At 52.7% G+C, this 22,731-nt stretch overlaps 1 protein-coding gene across 6 annotated transcripts in view; it reads right to left on the reverse strand.

Annotated features, from left to right (window-relative positions):
• The window catches only part of TSPAN9 (tetraspanin 9), a 196,679-nt gene that overhangs the window by 117,767 nt on the left and 56,181 nt on the right, over positions 1-22,731 (reverse strand). The gene's annotated exons all lie outside the window — the stretch shown is intronic.

The following is a 22,731-nucleotide window of genomic DNA, read 5'->3' on the forward strand; positions in this document are numbered from 1 at the left end:
TGTGGGGAGAGGGGCATGGCCAAGAGGTGAGGATGGGAAAGAGCTGCCTGATCAACTGGAGGGAATAATCCAGCCACTACATCAACCATAGCAGGGGAGCCTCTAATATCCACAGGCCGCAACTCACACCAGAGATTTTCAGTATCCTCCAGGGCAGAACAAGGGATTACCACTGATGTGCTATCTGCTCCAATTCTTCCTGCCGGGAGTCACGGGTGATACCTCAGTAATGCGGGCCCACTGATGCTCCCTACACAGAGATATGCAAATTATACACAATGGCTAGGGAAGGCCGCACACGGACATATGTCCCTCGCAGATCCTTCCTACTCCAGGATGTGAAACCCAGGAAAATCCTCTGGGTAACATCAAGCTGTAGGCACAACACACTCCTGGGGGGGTGGAGACCCAGTACCAATGAGCTGTGACCTAGGCACTGTAATCAAGCCGAGCCTGCTGAGTGACGAATGTCTGTAAGACGCCGTGCGAGGTGTGGTGGAGTGCCAGGGAGAAGGAACGCTATAAAATACAAAACGAGAAAGCCCGGGCCCTGCCTCATGGCCTGTGTTTCAATTCTGGGGTTAAGACAAAGATTTTACCACAGCGCAGAGTGTGGTAAAGTGAAAGCAGCAAAGCAGAGGTAGGAGCCTAATAAAGAGGAGACAGAAAAGAGAAGAGATCGTCACATGCAATGATGGGGGCAAGCAGCAGTAGCTAAGTCTTGTGGAAATGATACGTAAGCTGGACCTGGAACAGTTGGTAGGCTTTGGAAGTCAGCCAGAGGGCTGGTAGGGAACAAGGGAAAAGGAACAGATTGAGCACACGGCAGAAAAGCGTTCTTCCGTCCATCCGTCCATTTACTCAACAACTCTTTCTAGTGCCACGCAGTTGTTCCACGTAGAGCGAACGGAACAAACAAGCATGGAGGTCTGTGCTGACGGGAGCCAGGGACCCTGGAAGAGGATGCGAATGAGCCGGGAGAAGAGAGTTGGGCCCAACTGGAGAGATTTGCCAACGACTAGCAAGAGCCCCCATTCCCATCCCGTCAAGAGAAGGCCTGTGCCCTCTGTGTCCCTCACTGCCCTCCCATGGGTACTCTACCCAGCAGGCTGCCCGGTCCTCAGTCCCTGCTTCAGCTTCCATGGTGAGGAATATGGTGCTTTGAGGACTGGGAGAGAAGGGGGACAGACAGCCCAGAGCCTGATCTAACCATAACTTGCCTTACTAACTTCCCTTAAATCTACCCAGGGGACCTATTAGCTCTGCTGAAGAAGTCCTGAGGGGAAAGAAAATGGTCCTCCTCTGGCCTGAAAAACAGAGTCGGATTAAAGGATCCAAAAAGCTGGGACGCCTGGGTGGCTCAGTCGGTTAAGCGTCTGCCTTCAGCTCAAGTCATGATCCCAGGGTCCTGGGATCGAGTCCCGCATTGCGCTCCCTGCTCGGCGGGGAGCCTGCTTCTCCCTCTCCCTCTGCCTCTGTCTCTCTCTCTCTCTGTCTCTCATGGATAAATAAATAAAATCTTTAAAAAAAAAAAAAAAAGGATCCAAAAAACTGAAAAGACCCTCTTTCCTTTTTCCCCCAAACATCCATCACCTCCGGTCTCAGCTGTCACGGTCATCTCCTCCCCAGCCAGATCAAGGCCTGCAAGGGCCCCACCAACTGGACACTGGGACCCCCAGACACCTCTCTAGTGGATAACTTCTCTGCTCTTAGTTCCAGTGGGTTCATGAGTCAGGGACAGCCTTGCTATGATTGGGAGCCCACATCCTCTTGTTCTGACCATCGCCATCATCAGAACCACTTATTTAGCATGCAAATACACACAACACCTTTCTGGAAGTGGTGAGGAGCAAGGTGAACAAACAGAATTCTAAAATCTCAACACAAAGGACTGCCAAGCAGAGCCTGGGGAGCTAGCTGCATGTTGGTGCTGCTGCAGGAGGAAAGGGGAGAGCAGTCAAGAGCATTCTCCCAAGCCAGGCTCCAGGCTAGTCGTCCCCCACACCTTCCCCTCAGACGGCAGGCTGAGCCGAGTGACCTTTAAGGTCCTACCCATTTCAGCAGCTGGTGCCTGACAGCCCCATATCCACACGCAAAAAATGAAGCTGGACCCCTGCCTCACACCATACGCAAAAATTAACTCAAAAGGGATCAGGGACTTGATGTAAGAACTAAACCTATAAAATTCTTAGAAGAAAGCACAGGAGTAAATCTTTGTGACATTGGCTTAGGCAAAGGTTTCTTGGGACACCAAAAGCAAAAGTAATGTGAGAAAAATTAAACAATTTGGACTTGATCAAAATTAAAAACTTTCATGCTGCAAATGACACCACCAAGAAAAATGAAAAGACAACTCACAGAATATAAAAAATATTTGCAGATCATATATCTGATAAGGGGCTTCTATCCAGAATATATAAAGAACTCTTACAACTCCATAATTAAAAGACAACTCAATTTCAAAACAGGCCAAGTACATCAACAGGTACTTCTCCAAGGAAGACACACAAATGGCAACTAAGTACATGAACAGATGCTCAACATTACTCATTATCAGAGAAACGCAAATCAAAACCACAATGAGACACCATCTCACACCCACTGGGATTACTACCACAAGACAGACAATAATAAGTGTTGGCAAGGGCGTGGAGAAATTATGATCCTGTACACATTGCTGGTAGGGAGGCTGCCACTTTGGAAAACAGTTTGGTAGTTCCTCAAAACATTAAATATAGAGTTACCATTCGACCCAGCACTTCCTCTCCTGGGTATGTAACCAAGAAAAATGATAGCAGGTCCACATAGAAACTTGTGCACAGATGTTCACTGTAGTATCAGTAACATCAGCCAAAAAAACTGGAACCACCCAAATGCCCATCAAGTGATGAACGGATAAACAAAAGGTGGCATACCCATACAACAAGTTATTCAGTCATAAAAAGGAACAAAATACTTGTATAGTCTACAACACGGATAAACCTTGAAAGCATTGTGCTAAATATGAGCAGTCACTCACACAAGACCCTACATTATATGACTCCACTTGTAAGAAATCTCCAGAACAGGGCGCCTGGGTGGCTCAGTCGTTAAGCGTCTGCCTTCGGCTCAGGTCATGATCCCAGGGTCCTGGGATCGAGTCCCACATCGGGCTCCCTGCTCTGCGGGAAGCCTGCTTCTCCCTCTCCCACTCCCCCTGCTTGTGTTCCTGCTCTCGCTATGTCTCTCTCTGTCAAATAAATAAATAAAATCTTTAAAAAAAAAAAAAAGAAAAGAAAAGAAATCTCCAGAACAGACAAGTCCGTGGAGGCAGGACATGGGTTAGTGGTTGCCCACGGCTGGCCTGGGGAGAAATGAGGAGTGACTGCTAACGGGTACGGGGTTTAATATGGGGGTCATCAAGTATTCAAAAAGTAGATGCGACAATGGTTATACAACCCTGTGACATCAAAGGGGTGTGTTTGTTTGCTCGGACTGCCACGACAAAGTACGACAGTCTGGGTGGCTTCAACAACAGAAATCGATTTTCTCCTGATTCTGGAGGCTAGAAGTCCAAAATCAAGGTATCTGCTGGTTTGCTCTCCTCTCTCCTGAGGACTCTCTCCTGGGCTTGTAAATGGCTGTCTTCTTCCCATGCCTTTGCACGGTCCTTCCTTTGGGCATGTCTATGTCCTCACCTCCTCTTCTTAAAAACACACCAGTCCTGCTGGATTAGGGCCCATCCCAATGACCTCGTTTCACCTTAATGACCTCTTTCAAGATCCTATTTCCAAATACAGTCCCATTTTCAGGGTCGAGGGGTTAGGGTTTCAACATATAACACATAACCATTTTTAAAACCCCATCCGCAAATCCTAGAGATCAGCTGCCCCCCCCCTTTGTCTTCCACATGTGGAACTGAGGCCCAGAGATGGGGAGCCACTTGCCCCCAAATCACAGCTGCTCAGAGGCAGAGCTGGGAGTAGAACTCACAGCTGCTACTATAAGTCTGGTGCTCTTTCTGCTACACCCTCCTTCCACCTGAACCTCTAGGGCTCATAAACCAAACAATGATGGGAAAAGTAAGAGAACTTTAAACTTAAGAAAAATGCCTAAGAACTTAGATCATGTGTAATTAAGAAGTAAATATGCTCCACGGCTTGTGGGAAAGGAGGCAGACAGCAGAGCTCTGGGGAGGCCCTGGGAGAGACCCACACCGTGCCAGCAGAGTCCGTGAGCAAATTCTACATGAATTCCATATCTGTTGTGTGCCATGTGAAATAGGAGCTTGGTCCTAAGCAAGATGTGCTTTACAGAACACTTGGCACTTCAGCTAATCCTTGAAGAATGGGCCCAATTCCACCGGGTGAGGGCTTTCCAAGCAAAAGGAACCGCGTGACCAAAGGCAGGTAATTTCCAGACCTGTTCAGGAAATAGCAAGTTGGCCAGGGCAACAGAAGCATATGCTTTGTACAGGGAACAGTGGGGGATTACAAAGCCTACCTACAAAGGTAGGCTGAGGTCAGATCCTAGAGAGCTTTGCACGCCACGCTTCGAAGCATGAACTTGAGGTAAGTAACAGGGAGCCACTGAACATTCTGGAACAGAAGTGGGTGTCACCTGGGGAGCGCTCGCAGGGGAAAGGTGGTGCCACCGTGGCTGGGACATGGCCTGAGCGGCCACTTCAATAACTCTTAGGATGAAGCATTCACGGGACAGTAGAGGATGGTAAGGAGCATAACTGATGGGAAGAAGCCAATGGGATTCAAGGAACTGGAGAGCTCCCTGCTTCTAGGGGAAGCTTTCTCAGATTTATCTTAATTAGACTTGGGAAAATGAGAAGTTGAGGCAAGCAAGAAGAGGAGGGAACTCTCTGCAGGCACTGAAAAGCCGCCAACTCCCAGAGCCCATGTTGTGATCCGGTGCTGACAGCCCTTCATCTTTTCTATGGTGGGTTTTCTTTTCTTTCTTTCTTTCTTTTTTTTTTTTTTTTTTTTAGGAGCTAAAGGGAGGGGTGGGGAAGGGGAGAGAGACACAATGGAGTTGCTTAGTGAAGAAAAGCCCTGGTACATTTCTGCTCGTTTTCCTCAGGGTGGGCTGCTCTGCTGGCACCCTACAATCCCATGGAATGTGGGGACACAGCCCGTGCCTTACAGCTGCAGCAGGGACAGCAGCAACGCCTGCCCGCCAATGGCCACCAAGCACCCCCTGATCAGGGAGGGAGGAAGGGCCCAGATACACACAGAGAATGGGGAAGACAGCACGAGAGGCTGAGAGTCCTTGGTTAGAGTCCTGGATGTGTTTCCCTCTCCAGCTTTGTGACCTTGAGTCAGACACGTCCCCTCCCTAGGTCTTCACTGACAGCAATAGCCGTGACGAGTTATTCAGTGTCTACTAGGTGCCAGGGGCTATTTTAGGCTTTTAGCCCTTACAAAACACCCTATGAGGTAAGTATTAGTCTCCCCATTTTATAGATGGAGAAACTGGGGTCCACAAGTTAAATAGGCTAGTCAAGGTCAGAAAGTCATGCTTAAACCCAGATTCATCAAGCTTCAAAACCCACATTTTTAAACTGTATCACATTGAATGTGACTCAAGTGGAAATAATAAAGCCTGCTCTTCCCTCCCTCACCTCTTTGCCATGAGGCTCAGTGGGGAGAATTCACTCTCAATACTGCAAGAGTATTGTCTCTATTGATACTGTAGTTACTCAAGGTCCAAATGTGGTGGCCCTCAAGCCAGCTAAGACTCACCTCAACTGAGGCCCTAGCCCCAGGCCCTTCTACAGAAAGCCCTCCAGCTAGCCCAGCCTTCCACCCTGCTGGCCCACCGTCACTTCCTCCATGATGCTTTCGGTCCCTGGATTCCACTCAACCCCTAGAAGCAAAACCCAGGTCTCGCCTGGGTTCTAAGCTCCAAGAATCTACCTATTGGAAGACAGTGCATATCTCCATTAGCTCCCTCACTCCTGACCACTGGGGTTCCCCCCACAGCTGCCCTTCACTCCCCCCAATCCTGGAGGAGATGGCACGAGAGGACGCAGATAAAGGAGCCAGCACGGCACCCAGCACCAAGAGGGTAGCTCGTCTTCACAAGATCTGGGCCCAGGCACCACACAACCTTTCAATTCTTCAAAACCATGATCCTTTCCCCTCGGGTAGTCATCACATGCCAAAGCTACACCCAGACAAACATCCTGATGCTCCCGACACAAGCTGAGAAGGATACCGACCTATTATTAATAGAGGAAAATTGGACCTGACATTGTCAGTGATCTGAAACCTCCCAGCTGAGGAAAGCTTTGTTTTTTTACTAAATAATAAATAACACAGGGTGTTTATTTCCCTAGCAAGTCGTACTTCTTAAGAATCACTAGGCTCATACGTCAAGGCTGTCTCATCTAGGGAAATCGTGGAGTGATGCTGGCGTCTTCCAGTCCCTTCTCCTTGCTGAGGAATTCAAAGCACCTCAAACGGATCCTCCTTCATCCTCTCTACAGCTCTCAAAGGGAGAGGGCCCCTGGCAAGTCTGCCAGTGTGCCTACAATAAATACTTGCCAACTGCCCAAGGGGGATGATTTTCCTCACTTGCACAGATGGGAAGATGGAGGAAAGGCAATTTACTCAGCGCCCACCTAATCCAATTTTCCCAGTTCCGACTCTGTGTTTCAAGTCCTCTCTCACTTGAGACCTAGCTCCTCACAACGGCCTGGCTGGAGGGACGAGAAAATGAAGCTGTGGTCTCTTGCTCAAGACAGACGGACAGACACAGAGCCCCCGGTCTCATGGCTGACCAGAAGAGTACACAGAGAGTAAGTGACTATTTCCTAACCCCTCACAATGGAACCTACCACCCCCGCCCAGGCGCTTCCAGAACAGCTGGACTTCTGTCTCACTGGGGTCTCTAATCGTGTCCTGCTCCATGGTGGCGTTCTGGGTGCAAGTCGCTCCTCTCCCCACCATTGTTATTAATTGTACGGCTTTATGCTCCTCACACCCTCCCCCGAAGGGCCCAGCATAACAACTGACCCCTAACACGGAAAGCAGGGCTAACAGCCGAGCACCCTAAGCCACAGATATGTTTTGTTTGATCTGTATCATGTCTTCCATTTTTTTAATTAGTTGCCATATCAGGAGATTTTACCCCAAACTCAGGAGTTCAAGTTTCTCTTGAAAACTGGAAGATCTGGCAATACCAGGCTCACATTCTGGTGCAGCAACCATCAGCAGGTACTGGGTGGCAGGTCTTCAGTCTGTCGCAGACCCTGGCCCATGTCCCTCCTCAGAGTTGGCAGCTTTGCATAGTTTGGTTGCATATGGCTGAACGGGCGAGCCTGTGGTCATTCTGGACTACAAGATCCCTGAGGGTGAGAGCTGGAGCTATTTCTCGCGCTTTCAGTGAGGTGAGATGGGGGCGTGGCATGCACTTAGAGAGCTACCCAAGGAGTTTAACCTGCCTAGTCAAAATCTGGGTACCCAGGCCTGCAGGCTTCAGAGCCAGAGCTACAAGAGAAATGCAGAGTTACCAGCCTTTAAAACTCTGCCACCTAACTCACTTCTGAGGCTAGTGTGTAAGGCCAGACTTAGACCAAGATCTGAGCTAAATCCCGTGGTTGCTCTCAGGCACCTGACTTCCGGCAGGCATTTAACAGCCCAGAATGAGATCTCCCATTACTCCAGGAAAAAATGCCTGGCTTCTTGACTCATCCTAGACAACAATACAGAAGGGGGAGAAAGAAAGAGAAGGGTGGGGAGAGAGAGGAAAAGGAGACACATTCATAGACACACACACATGTACTCTTAATATAACATATTGCTGTAGATCAATGAGGTTTCCTGCAGTATTATTAGGCTAAGTCAAAAAAGTGTGAACAAACTAAATGTTCAACAATGGGAAAATTGATAAATACTCGGTGATTACTATGTAGGCACTTAAAAGTCTAATTGTGATGATTATGTAGCTCGTGGTAGAATATTAAAGCAAACAGAATGCAAAATTCTATCTCCACTATGACTATAATCATATGAAAATTATGCCTGCAAGTAAATACAGACTGAAGGCACCCTAGAAAATGGAAAGTTGATTTGTCACGGTGGCAGGTTTGGGAGGCATTGTTTTTTTCTTATTCCTTTGATTTGTGCTCTTATTGTATAGCATTAGTTATATGATCTGCATTTGTTTTTGAGCACCCAACCCACTCCTGACCCTAGAACAAGCTAGCACAATCTAAAACCAGATGAGGAGGAAGGGTAGGTGGAAAATGTCTCGGGGCCTTCTGGGAGTCCCACAGGGGTCAGAGGCTTCACCATCAATCAGTCTGCAGAGTCGGGGGGCACCACCACACCTCCTCTGCCACACACACACCACAAAAGGAAGCTCAGCACTCCTCACTGAGGGACTACCTCCCGGGGCCCCCACCCCCCTTCATGCATGTGTGGCCCTCTACGGCTCTGTCCCCCAGCTACGGTTTCAGAGCCCCCCCCTCTCCTGGACACTTGAGGATAGGAGTAGGCTCCGAGGCCTCCAGGCCACAAGCAGCCACAGCAGCAGTCCCATCCCTCACTCCTTTCCAATATACGTTTCGTCATGCCCATCTCTGGGGACTTAGGAACCGGTCCGGGGAAGAGGCAGATCGTCAGGAGAGGGGGACCGCCAAAGCACCTCCTAAAAGGAGGGGTCCCCCATGGCATCAAGCCAAACCCCCTGCGAGCCCGCGAGGAAGGTGAGGGAGGGACTGAGCGTCGGGGCCATGCGGACAACCAGAAGACGTGACCCAGGAAGACGTGACTCCCGGTGGCCGGGTGCCTTATTGCAAGCGGTGACAGAGAGCCACTGCCTCAGAAGACAGAAGACTCAGGCTCACATACACTCTGCAAGCTGATCAGACTCCCCAGGGAGAGATTTCCTGCTATGAAATCCCCCTGGGACCAAGAGAGAGCTGGAGGAGGAAAGAATCTCCTCGAGAATCACACCCCAAATCCAGCAGGGCATCCCATTTTCGGGGAAATTCACTTACACTCAATTGCTGGGCTTTTACTTTTCAATTCCAAAAACTGGCTTCTTTAAAAAAAAAAAAAAAAAAATCAATAGGTGGAGGTGGGGAGTAGGGAAGAGGCAGGGAGGCATTCATTGCTGCCCTATCCTTTTCAGTGTCTGGGGCTCACAGAGAGAGTCCCCTGGGACCAGGGTCACAGTCCTGGCGAGCGACGGTGGGAAGAGAACAGCCCAGCTGGTCAGGTCATGAAGCCCCTCGAGGGGCATCTGCAAGCCTGGTGCCGGCCCAGCTGGTGGCATCTGCTGGAGGGGAGGTGGTAGGGAAGGGCAGCAGAGGGCCAACAGGGACGGAAAAGACTCCACAGCAGGCAGCCGGCCCCTCCTCCTGTAAGCAATCCCCACCCCAGGGTTATTTCCAGGCACTTTTTCCTGTGAGAAAAGAATGGGAGGCACGCAGCCCAGCCATTACCCAAATCCACCCCACCACGGCTCTGTGCCCAATTACGTCCAGTGGGGTGGGGGGCGGGGGGAGCCCTCCGGAGCCTGTAATCAGCAAATCCGTTTAAAGAAATGCAAACTGGCAGCCAGAGATGAGTGACATAGGTAATGCAATAGAGAGCCTCCCTTAAAGCTGAATGCACGCATGCTCACAGGCTCAGCGGCAGTGTGAGAGCATGCGGGGCCACGCCAGGCTCTACAAACCACATGGAAAGGTGGCCAGAGACACTCCTGGACTTTTATAGCTCTTCAGGGACCTGATCTCCAGGAAGTGCTAGCAACTGCAATCCAATTGTGTCCCTGGCTAGAGAAGCCGGCTGGAGACTGGGGACTGCAGGGGGAGGAAGAACTTCATTGGGAAAAAATGTTGACAGAGTTGAATGTCGAGCACGGAAGGACAAAGGCTTGGATGAAGGAGCCTTACTGAGCAGTAAGGCATTCTGAGTGCTCCAGCAATTTGCATGGGGCTGTGCAGGGAGTACTGAGTTCACTTGGGGGCTGGGCTCCCCGAGGCGGGGGCAGGGTGAGGAAGGGGTAACGCCTGCGGTCCCGTAGGGCCTGGAACTTAGCACCCTCAATCAGCCCTGCAGTGGGAACTAGCCGAGGACAACCCCCAGCTAGAAGGAGGACTCAGCAAGTTGAGGCCAAAGAAACATGCTATCTTCACTTAAGAGAACAAATAAAATCGTGGAGAAGAAAAGCTAGCATTTAGTAAGCACCTCGCCTGGACCAAGTGCACGATACCACTAATTCTAAGAACTTGCAGTGAAATGGGTATATCATTCTAATACTGCAGACATGAAGTCTAGGAATCCAGGGGAATCACCTCAGCCATGTGGCTGGAACCAAGATCGAGGCCACACCACACTCCAGATACACCACCCTCCAATGAGGGTTTCATGATCCAGTTTGCCCAAAAGCAAGCCCTCCCCACCCCCGACCCCTCTCTCAACCACCACCACCACCACCACCACCACCTGGCTCGCTGGGTGGCCTTAGGCAAGCCCCTCAGTCTCTCTGGGCATCAGCTGCCCCTGAGAAAGAATAAGGGGATGATTAAGGTATTGATAAGGCCCCTTCCTGTTCACTTAGGCATAGAAAGGGTAAGTTAGACTGTAATTCTGGCAGAGAAAATGAAACAGACAGAGAGGCCTTCAATATGGTTCTCTGAATCCAGCTAAAAGTTGTAGCCGCCAGTATCTGCAACACCCCACCTTTCACGCCTTATTATAACTGTTAGCGTTCTTGTGTTCTCATCTGTCTCCCCCACAGACCGTGTTCTCCCTCGGGGAAGAACGCCCCACCTAATTCTGCCTGCACCCCTCTGCCCAGAGCTGCATCTGGTGTGTCACAGACACTCTTCCAATATCAGCTGCTTGAATGAGTGAGTCGATGAATGAATGCATGAGCAAATGCTCCTCGAAGCCAGGCACACTTCAGAAGAAAGCACTTACAAATATCTGTTTACCAGATTGCTCCTCAAAGGTAGAAAAGCTGGACCTTCCCAAACCTAACTCTGCATTGAAAGCATCTGGAGAGCTTGTCAAAATACAGATTCCTGCCCCACTCCCAGAGCTGCAGACTCAGAAGATCTGGGCTGGGGGCCCAGGAGTATGAATTATTAAAAAGCTCCCCAGATGTCTCTAACTCAACGCCAGGTCTGGAAGCACTGATGTATATTACTTGGCTAACACCCATTCAGTCCTGCACTGGGACCGGATGAAGCTAAGAAATGAAAAAAAAAAAAAAAAAAAAAAAAGAGTGACTCTCCTAGAGCCTTTTTTCCAAAGAGCTCACACCAACTTTTTATGCCGTGGTGCTGTTACCTATTGGACTGCAACAGGGTAGCAAAGCTTCTCCCCATTCTGTAGGTTGGAAAACTGAGGTCTGCCCAAGAAAGAGTATTAACTCCCCTTTTCACCTCTCCTTTGAGCTCCAGAAAAAGGTAGGGTATTACAGCTTTCAAGGACCCAGCTAAATTTCAAAGAGAGAGATTGAGAGAGAACAAGGCCAGGCACACACTTGGCTGTAGGACTGCCATCTCTACGCCTCCTGTCCGGACCTGGAGGACAAAACATACTGTTGTTTGATGGTCGCACGCCCCAAGGCTGCCCCCCAAACACGGAGCCCCTCTAGTATCAGAGCATCAGGAGGAACAGAGCCCCAGGCCCTTCATCTGCGGCGTGCCACGGACATAGGGGAAGGGCTGTTCATTTATTCATTCATGAAAAGTACAGCACAGCGAAGACGTGCCGAGCAGAGGAGAAGGTTAGGAAGGTGCCGTGTCCCCAGTGGAGTTGAAGGAGGAACTTAGCTATTCCTATTCTTCTCAATAAACGAGCGGCCTTCTGGAGGGACAGTGCCGGCAGGCTGAGAGCCGAGCGGCCCACAGCCCACAGCTTACCCAGCAGTGGGGCAGTCTCTCTAACTGGAGACACCCCTTAAAGGCAGGAGCCGAAGGCACCTCGGCGGGACGCGCCTGAGAGGCCCCCTCTTCCCTTATCCTCCTCCTTCCAGGCAGCCTTAGATGAGATTGATGGAGCCGGGACAGCTGCAGCGGCGGGGGGTGAAGGGGGGACAACAGCTGGACAGAGGGAGGGTCCCTCCCCCGCCGGAGCTGGCGAGGAAGGAGAGGACAGGTCCCCTCTGCGCACTTCTCCTTCAGGAGTGGAATGTGAGCCTTCGGCCCCCCCTCTGGCCTTGCTCCCCCTGCCTCTCCTGGTCCTCCAGGCGGGCAGGTGTCTCTGGATTCCACAAATAGTAGGCCACTCCATGGCATGGCCACATATTCTAGGCCTCGGAGCAGGCAGCCCCACACTGCCATGGGTCACACTCCCTGCAAACGTTCTGCACTCCTCCTCCCATGCGGGACCTGAGCACCGCCGCGCCCCCCCCCCCCCCCACCAGCTATTCCATAGGCCACAGGTACCGCAGGAAGGAGCCCCGAGTCCTGACCCTCATCCCAACACGGTGGAAGGCAATTCAGTGACCTACAACATGGATGCTGGCCTGTCAGCAGACGTGGATTCCGTCACAAATGGAGCGTGTGACTCCTAACGGACTCGGGATCAATCCTGGTTCTACTAAAAAGCTTTATGACTTTGATTTCCAGTTGCCTTGTCTGCAACATGAGGATGGTAATACCTACTTTATAGAGTAGTTCTTCTAAGGAGAGGAACCACATCCTGGTCCATGACAGGTCCCAGACCTCAGTTTCTTCATCTGTAAAATGAGCAGGCTAGCCTAGATGGTCTCTCAGGGCTCCTCCAGCGCCCATAAAACTGACTCGGCCTCTGGCCAACAACGCTGGGATGTAGCCCCTTCGTCCCTTTCCTCTAAAGACAATTCGAGCACCGATTCCCGCAGTTTCTCCCAAATCAGTCAGGCCCTGAGGCTTCTCCCCTCCAATTCCCCATCCAGACCCGGTAACTCAATCTCCAAATGTGCCCAGGCCGGACTCCCAAGGGCCAGCCCTTCATCCACCAAGCCATGCCCCCCATACATAGAGATAAACCATTCATACAGTTCAGTCATTTCTTACCGAGAGCAAATTACTCACTCCTAACACATCGCACACCAGAGGTGACCCACCAGTGTGTAACAACATTGCAAGTGGAAACTGTTGGCGCAGAACCGTACTGTCCAATATGGCAACCACGAGCAACATGTGGCCACTTAAATTTAAATTTTAATTAATTAAAACTAAATACAATTAAAAATGCAGTTCCTCAGGCACACTGGCTACATTTCCAACACCCGCTAGCCATGTGTAACTAGTGCCTCTGTAGTGGATGGTGCAGAATAGAACATCTCCCTCACCACAGTACTCGTCTCGAAGATGCTCTCCAGTCAGGGGCAGAACAGGCCCCAAGGGGGCTCAGATGGACTCTGGAAGGGGACAGAGAGGGAGGGGGAGGGCAATCCTGGAAGAAGAGGGGCCTCTTCCCACCGCTTTGGTGGACATACCACCAGGATGGGGGCTCCGGCAGGCCCACCAACTCAGGGTAGCTGCCCCCCACCCACCCAGGGAGGGCTCCCTGGCCCCAACACCTGGCAGGATGCACAGGCAGCTGTCACAGCACACTTCATTTTTGGGATGCATGGGACGCTCGTCATTCTCTCCAGCCCCTGGCAGACTCCCTGGCCTTCCCTAGCTCACGGTCTACACCTTGTCTCAGAGCGGGGAGGGCGGCCGCCCAGCTTCAGCTGGGGTTCTGACCTACAGGAAGCCTCAGCTCCTCCACGTCCACCTGACTCAAAAATATCTGGCTGCTAGCCCAGACCAAAGGGGAAGGAAGGTGAGAAAGCTAGTTTTAATCAAGCACCTATTATACTCAAGGGGCCACATGAAGGTACTTCCACTTAAATTTTCCCATTTGATCCCCCCCTCCAAAAATGCTGCAAGGTAAGTGTGGTTAGACCCACTCTCCAGACGAGATAAGGCTCAGAGAAGGAATGTGAGCTGTGCGAGCTAGGAAGTTAAGGGTCATGGTCTCAATGCAAACCCAGAAATGTCAGCCTGCAGAGTTTACAATCTATCACCCCCTCCAGGGCCATGGCCACGGACAACTGATGAAGGGGGAGCAGCCACTTCCACTCTCCCTCCCACAGAATTCTCCACACATGTACGCACGATGGCTGGGACTTAGGGCTTTCGGAGTCTCCGGCCTGAGAGAGCCCAGAATCTCAGGAAGGTCTTGGCAGCTCCGAGGTGAAGAAAGGCTGAAGACAAAGCAGGTGGAGCAGACTAAGGAAGGGAAGGAAAAAGGCAGTGGAGGGAACAGAAAAGTAAAATCATGGGAGGGGGCTAGAGCACGTGGGAGGAGGCCGAGCGTTTGAAAGTACTCCAAGTGTAATTAATACCTGTCTTCCTCAATTAGACCTCAGCCTCCATGAAAGCAATGCCCTCGTCTTGCTCACCGCTGTGTTCCTAACCCGACCACGGTGCCGGGCGCAAAGCAGGTGCTCAATACATGCCCGTCGGAAAGACAGAAGGGTGGATGGAATAACAGACGGAATGGCAAAGAACTGTGGAGAAAGACAAGTCCTCTTTCTGCCCTTCAGAGCCCACAAGAAGTCCTCCTGACCTCAGCACTAGCTCGGCTCCCGAGGGCTCTGAACCACTGGGGGCAGCTGGCCCGCTAGGCTCTGTCTGCCCCTCTGTGGCAGCCATGGCCCCAAGCCCACTCTCCTGGTGACCACACGTCCTAAGTCTAGGGCTGAAAGAGACTGCAAAGATCATGTGGTCCCATCGTCTCATCGTCCTGATGAGGAGACTGAGATATAAGAGGGGAACTGACTCGTCCAGCGGCACACCCCCAAAGTGGAGAAGTTTCCCGTGACCATGCCAGCAGGAACTGGACAGCAGAGGCCTGGTGCGGAGCCCCAGTGCCCTGTAGCTCGCTTGCAGGGCCAGGCAGTGCCTGCAGCCCATCTGTCTCTCCAGCCTGCCAAGAGGCCTTCCTTCCCTTGTGCCCGTGTTGATGAAACCCACCGCGGGTGACTTCAGAACACTGCACCAGGGGGAGGTTTTGCTGGCCACGGTGCCAGGCCTATAATTTCCGATTTCCCAGCCTGATACCCCTAATCGTCCGAGCCCTCTCTGCCCTGAGCCCCATGTGGTCATACATCATCTTGGCTGATGCCAGCCATGCCTCCCCCCAGCCATCTGGACAGAAAAATGAGGAAAGAGCAGGACAAGACGATTTTGGCAAAGAGGACCGAGGGGAAGCTTAGGACACCTGGTCCCTACCCTCCCTGACCTCACTGTGTATGTGCTGTTGGGGTGCTGGCTGATGGGCACGCTTCGCTCTTCCTGGGACTCAGCTTCCCTATAAGTAGGTGGGACTCTTCAGCCTCAAGCTCAACACATCCCCGGCAAGATGTGTTGAGATGAAGGTTCCTTTATATCCGCCCCCAGGTATAAACAAGGAGAAAACCCACAGCAAACCCGAGTTAGGCACCTTCTAGGCACGGCAGGGGCCCTGCGCACACGGGAGGGGTGAGGAGCACGGGAGACTTCAGGGTGAAGCAGGGCTCTTGAGGGAAGTGGCTGGTCCCAGGGCTGGAGCAGGAAGAACAGAACGTGAGCCTGGAGTACCTCAGGGTGCCAGAAAGGAAGGAAGTGCTCAAAAAAAAAAAAGATGAGGCCATGTCAAAGGGCACAGGAGCCAAACTGAAAGAGCTTCCAACAGTCAGAGGGGGACCCATCTGAGCCACGAAAGAACTACAGTATTGAATTCTAACTACAGCCCGTAGAATAGAATACATACCCAGCATTTCTCTCACACAGCACGGAGTCCTGCGTTTGTTACATACTACATATTTTATCAAATAAATATGATAAATATTCATGAGTTTGTAACGATAAAAGAAATAACTCAATGGTTAGATAAATAAATGCGGGAGAAGGCCCAGCTCTTCCTACAGAAGAATTCCAATTCATAAACATAACGAGGGGCACATGGGTGGCTCAGTCAGTTGAGCATCCAACTCTTGGTGTGGACTCAGATCATGATCTCAGGGTCATGAGATCCAGTCCCACATTGGGCTCCATGCTCAGCGAGGAATCGGCTTGGGATTCTCTCCCTTTCCCTCTCCCTCTGCCCCTCCCCTCACACGCACGCACGCTCCCTCGCTCGCTCGCTCTCTCTCAAATCCACAAATTAATTCTTACAAAATTAAAAATAAAAAAATAAACAGAGGAAATGAGGAAAATAGAAAGTGCCATTAGGCAAACACCACCGTAATAACTACCACCAGCAAGAACCACCGACAGGTGCTCAAATGAGTGAGTCAAGTTTGAGGAAAAACTGGCTATCTGTCGAGTCTCAAAGTATCTCCGAGATACACAAGACAGTTATGAATTACCAAGAAAAAACCAGGGACTTCGTAGAGGAGATACGCGGCCAACGCCACCTTCTCAGAGTGAGCAGCGTGAGCACCACTGGTCATAAGGCGAGTTGACAGCATGCACCCCTTTGACACAATGCACTGAGAAGGACACAGCATCCCGTCTGCCATGTTCTTGCCAAAAATGCATCACCTCAACCTCACCGTCAGAGAACACCAGGCAAACCCAATTCCTGATATTAGTGCTCTCCCATACGGTCAAGGCCACGAGTCAAAGAAATGCTGAGGAACTGTTGCAGGTTGGAGGAGACCAAGGAGGCGTGACAACTAAATGCAGCGTGGGACCCCGGAGCAGAAAAAGGACATTAGTGGGAAAGACGAAAGAGTCTGTAGTTCAGTTATTAACGTTACACCAGTATAAATTTCTTGACTTTGACGGTTGTACTGTGGTTACGTAAGATGTTAACAAGGGCCCAGAAAAGCAAAAGCAGCAGGGCGTGTGTGCACGTATGTGCCTCACACATCCGTGCCACAGGGCACAAGAGTGCAGGAATGCGGGAATGCCAGGAAGTGTGCATGAGTCTGGGGGGCAGGGGGAGAATGGCCTTTTGCTGTTTCAGGCAGCGTGCTGAGCCTAGGATCCGATTTTCACAAAAGGATTACTAGATTACATTCTTTACCACAGGCAGCTGTCCCTGTCAAATAAATAATCACCGCCTTACATTTATATATCACCTTTCACCCTGCAGCCCTCCTCCTACAGCCGGGACCCGCCTGAGGACAGTCTCGGCCCCCGCCACAGAGATCAACCTGAACCCCATCTGGTTTCCAAGAAAGGGACCCCCTGTCGGAGAAGAAGAGGCAACTCAGCTGCCAGGAGGGGAGAGGGGTGTAGGTGGGTGGGTGGGGTGCCCCCATGATCAAATAAAGGCCAGCCCGAGAGAGAGAGAGAGAGTCAGGCAGCAGGCTCCCCCGAAGGGAATCCTGGTCGAGCTGTAGGGCAGAGTGGCCACCAGCTCTCAGCCTCTGAAGCGTGTGTGATGTTGGGCAGGTTCCCCAACCCTGAGATGTACCTATCACACAGGATTCCCATGAGCACCAATCCATGTTATGCACTTCACATAATATCTGACACCAAATCTTGCTAGTCACCTGCTGGCCACGTGGGAAAGGGCCAGAGCAAGGGCCAGATGGACAGCGTGGGTGTGGGCATGGTGGAAAATACAGGGACCTACTGGTCCCAGGAAAGAAGCCACGGGTTTCCCAAGAGGCTGTCACGAGTCCACTGCCGAGCAGCATGGAGTAGGGTCCTTATGTCTAACCCATAGGTAGCTGCCCACTCAGGAGAGGCGACTTGTTCAGATGTGGGGCTGTCGTCCCTGCAAGGGGGAAAGGCAAGGTCCACACAGCAGCGCTGGCCAGGCTGGGGAAGGAGGGGGCAGTGCTAAGTAAGGATGGGCACCTTGACTCAGAGAAAAGCCTTTAGACCGGTGCACCTGTGTTTCCCAAGCAACTAAGACACCATACAGAGCCACCCAGACCCTGCATTCAGGGTCTTTACAGTCTAGCTGGGGGGACAAGAGTAACGGAAAAGTCGGGTCACGACAGGAGGGCCGTCACTGCTGATAAGGCAAGCCAAGGACAAGTGAGAGGACCAGAGAAAACGCAAGCCACCAGGGAGGGAGCCACCAAAGAGGGGAGAGGCTGCCCCAGGGAGCAGCGTCACGCAGGGCTTCCTCGAAGAAGCAGGGCTCTCGCTAGACTCTGGAAGACAGGTGGGGCTCTGAGGAGCACAGACAGGGGCAGGAGGAAGGGGAAAGCCGTCCCGGATGCCAGACCCGTCACAGCATGCTCCAGAGGCAGGCAGGACATCTGTCACCGCCATGGTGGGGGGCGAGGGGAGTGGGCTGGAAAAGCCGTTCGGAGGCCGACTGAGAAGGGCCAGAGCTTCCGGCTGTGAGTGAAGACACCCCGTGTGCTGCCACAGCATGGGCACGGCTGCTCTTACACTGACAGAGCTGGAGGAGCCGGGGGAGAGAGAAGGTTCTGGCACCGGGCAGCAAGTTTGCAGTGAACACGATGGGAGATTTTGTTTGATTTTGAGGGCTGCTAGAGACTCTGGGAGCTTAGATCACCTTGCATAAAACACCCACACTTCCCCTCTGGCAAGGACCCCAAGGCCCCGTGGCCTCATCGGCTGAATCTCCTGGCTCCCCTCTGGCCTCCTGCATAGAGTCCCAACCTCTCCTTTGGCCTCTACTGTGAACCCCAACATTTCCCGTGGCCTTCTCCACAAAGCCCCAATGCTTCCCTTTGGCCCTCTCCAATAAAGCCTGAACTCCCTTGGTCCTTAGCCAATCCACATCCAAATTTCCTTCCAATGTCCTGAATAAAACCCCAAGTTTCTCCCAGCCTCCCCCTGCACACCCCCAAACTTCCACTGGTCAGACAAGAGCCTGTTCTTCCCTTGTCTTGTCCCAGGAGCCCGGTATTGCTTGCATCCTCACCCATGGAGTTTCCCAGCAGCCCTCTGTGTTCCCACACCTAACCCCAAAACATCTCCACATCCGCCCACTGCAAACTCCAAACTCCCCTCGAACTTTCTGCGCCGACTACAAACCTTCCTCACCTCAAATGCCCCAAGAAATCCTGCACTTCCCTTGGACCTTCATCATCAAACCCCCAGTTCTCCTCAACTTTCCCTACCAAATCTAAATCTCCAGCTTCCTCTAAGAAACCCTCAAGGTTTCCTTTCAGGGACTCTTGAGCAGGCTCGGGATGCTGAGGACAGCACTTCCCACCCAATCAGTGGCAAATGTCAGGCGTTTTATTTCCGGTCCATTCCGGACCCATGGGTGGATCTGCCGTGAAGGACTAGTACAGGCTTCACGCCACACGTGAATCTCCCGGAGATTTTAACAACACCCTGTTTGACAAGACAAGTCCTTCAGCTCCGACTAAAAATCCCTAAGAGTTTCCTTGGTTCCAATCACCAAATTCTGACTTCCGATGAGCTTCCCCCCCACCAACGAAAGTCCAAACGAACCTAGAATGCCATGGCCATGCCTATCACTAGAAATGCTGCTAAATGCTTACTTTCCATTTTGGAACCTTTCTGGTCACCACGGTCCACGGATCACGCTTACACAGCACTCCTCTAGATGATTCTTCCCTCTGAGCTGGTCCTGGTGGCTGCCCTGAGACACCCTTTCAAAAGGGTGTTTCAGGGCCCAAACAAAAGGTGTTCCCAGGTGTGTGGATAACCGAGAGCAAAGATGGTAGAGAGCAAATTCCACAAGGAAGGAAGAGAGGGCATGCCCAACGGGACAAACTGGCATCTACTGTCCCGGTGCTTCTGGGTGCACTGGCATGGGTGCAAGGGTCTGAGCCCCTGGTGGGTCAGCTGCAGCCACTGGAGCCTGCCCACCTGCGAAGCAGGAGAAAATCCATCTCAGAGCCAGGGGCTTGAGGGAAGCCCTGAGGAAGGTTGTGTCTATGGACCCCGAGGCTGCAAACTCTGTCAAGGGATATGCCAAGGCGGGCGTGAGGCAGGGCAGTTTGTCCCCGAGTGGCCCGCTACCAAAGCCAGACCCCAGGGAGAAAGCCCCTCTGACTGCACGGTGAGGAGACACCTGGGCAAGCTGGCCTCTGGGAGGAAGAGGGGAGGAGGGGAGGTGTGAAAAGAAAAGGGAAAAATCTAATTAAAACTGGTTCCTGCTCAGCCACCTGCTAAAAACCACAGCTCACCCAAGACTTGGACAGAGGATCACTGACAGCCCCGCCAAAGGTTGCTCCCTGCGGCCTCACGCAGAGCGGGGAGGGAGGGAGCACGACGCTGCCGGCCTGCCCTGAACCCCCCCAAAACCAAAAGGCTCGTGAAGCTGAAACCTGAGAAGATGCCAAGGGGCAGCGGGAGGCAATTTACAGCCAGGAAAACTGAGCACTCGGGCCAGATGTGGGCCCTGGGGAGGAGCCGGGCCTCATGCTTGTGTGCGCAGAGGCGGCGGGGCCAAGGCCCAGGCTGCTGCCTTCCCAGAGAGCCGGCCTGCAGGGATGGATGGCGGGGATGGCGAATCCTGGGGTCTGCAGCCAGAGGAGGGCATGGTGACAGGGACAGAGGGAGGGAAGCAGAGGCAAGGAGGCACGTGGAGGAAAGCCAAAGAAGAAACCAGAGAGGAGGGGCAAGCCCTGAAAGAGGTCCCCGGGAGGGGTCTGGCAGGAGCGTGGCATAAGCAGGACGCCAGAGCCTCTGCCCTGTCTGTCCCATTCATCCTGGACGAGCTCCTTCCTCTAACCAGGAGACTCCAGGGGGCGGTGAGTGACAACCAGCAAGGAGACAAAGCTGACTCCCCTTGGCTCGGCCAGCCCTGTACTTCACACACACACACACACACACACACACACACACACACACACACACACACACACACGGATCCACTGGTCCTAGCCTGCTGCCACACCTGCCAAACCCCGCCCGAGGGGCCAGGCCAGGGTGGGGGCAGGATGGGAAAATCCCACCAGCAGGAGGAAGGTGGAGCTCTCCCTTCCAGAGTGGGAACCTCTGAGCCACCTCACCACTGCAGATGACAGATGTGGCCCTAGGTGCAGGAAGGGGAAGCTGAGGCCCAGAGAGGGAAGGGCCAAGCCCCAGGTCACACAGCAGCAAGGGGAAGCCAGGCCGCAGAGACCTGACTCCCAGCTCTATGCTCTCCCCACTCCCTACCCTACCTTCCTCTGAGTCCCAGAACCAGCAGCAGCCCCAGTTTAAGGAAACAAAGCTGCCCCCTCTTTGAGCATCAAGGGGGCTGGGATAGGATGTGGGGAGGAAGTCAAGCCCCCTAAAGAGCTGAATGCAGAAATCCATGTGACAAGAGGTGGAATTATTTCCCCTGGAAAAAAAAATTAATAAAAAGCTCTCCCTTACCAGACCCCAGGAGTATTTGGCTGGAAGCTGACGTAATATAGGAAGGAGAGGCCAAGGGGAGAGGAGCCCCCCCCAACCCCCAGCAAGCCTATTGCCAGGAGCACAATAGGGAGACTGCAGCTGGAGCTGGGGGGGTTGAGGGGGGCAGGACACGCCAAGCAGGCTGTTGGAGCTGGAGACACAGGCCTTGGCGAGTGTCTGGCTGGAAAACAAAAGCCTTTGAACTGGCAACCCAGGGGGTAATGCTTCCTTGGGGCCCGCATCCAGGCTGGCATGGACGTGGGGTGCCTGGAGCAGGGTACGTCAGAGGCATCATGGGGGCTGTGTCTACAGGCAGAACCTGCAGGACGTGAAGCCAGGTGGGAGGTGGGAAGCAGGAGGAAGGGTTCTGGGAGTGCAGGGAGTCAGAACAGTGACTCAAGCTCCAGAGGCAGACCCTCAGGTCCTCCGGTGAGGAGTGGATGGGGGGCCTGGGCCGGCCAGCACACAGCGGCACAAAGAAAGGTAGGCAGGGCTGCTGTCCATCTTCCCATCGCCTCCTGTCACTCAACTGCTGCAGATCCGATAAAGTTGACATGGCTTTGTGCCCAGAGAGAGTGGGGCTGGGACCTCAGGAAGACGCATCTTGGAGAGGGAAAAAGACAAAGAGGCACATAGAAGCTGTCCCCACTGTTGCTGTGCCCAGTTTGGAAGGTGCTGCACCAGAGGAGGCCCAATTGGAAAGGGGAGGGGGATCTGAGCAAAAGCCCCCTTGCTTCAGTGGAGCCCAGAGCAGTGCTGGTACCTCGGAAGGCTAGCAGAAGCTCGATCCCAAGCACAAGAACACCCTCCTCCCCAACTGACCCACGCCTCCATAGTACACTGGCCAGTGGAAGGTTCTAACAGCTGGGGCCACAAGGCAGTCCCACAGCACAAAGTAGGAGTGGGGGGCCGGTTCCCAGGCCAACCTGCCCTCCACCCTGCCTTCCGCTCGGGGTGCGTGATGGTGGGATGCCCAGTCTCTCACTTGCAGCCTGTGCTCTCCAGCTTCCCACGGGGCACCCGCACACACTTTCCTCTTCCAGGGGTGCTGGAGGTGACTGCCAAGTACTGGGATAGGCCTTCTGACGGTCATCCTGGCCCTGAGAGAGAGGGAGTGCTTCTCTGACCCCGCCAACCCCCAGCACACACACCTGCTCCCCTACAAATAGAGGCAACATGGTGCAGTCACACAGAAGGCCGCCGGGCGTGGGATCCGATGGCCAGGGTCTGCAGCCTGTCCTTGACATGTTGGACGCTGCCTTACTTTCGACGCGCCCCAACCTCCTCATCTGTAAAAAGGGGATACCCCGGTGCCCCACACAGGGTAAGATCCTTGGGAAGACCAAGTGAAACCATGGGAGATGAGGAAGAACCACGTGACCTGGAACACAAGCTGCCATGTAATATGCAGAGTGCTTAAGAATGAGCACAATCCTCAGGTGGCATGTGACTCACGGATTCCA

This window comes from Zalophus californianus, chromosome 9, assembly GCF_009762305.2.
Source record: "Zalophus californianus isolate mZalCal1 chromosome 9, mZalCal1.pri.v2, whole genome shotgun sequence".
Taxonomy (NCBI): Eukaryota; Metazoa; Chordata; class Mammalia; order Carnivora; family Otariidae; genus Zalophus; species Zalophus californianus.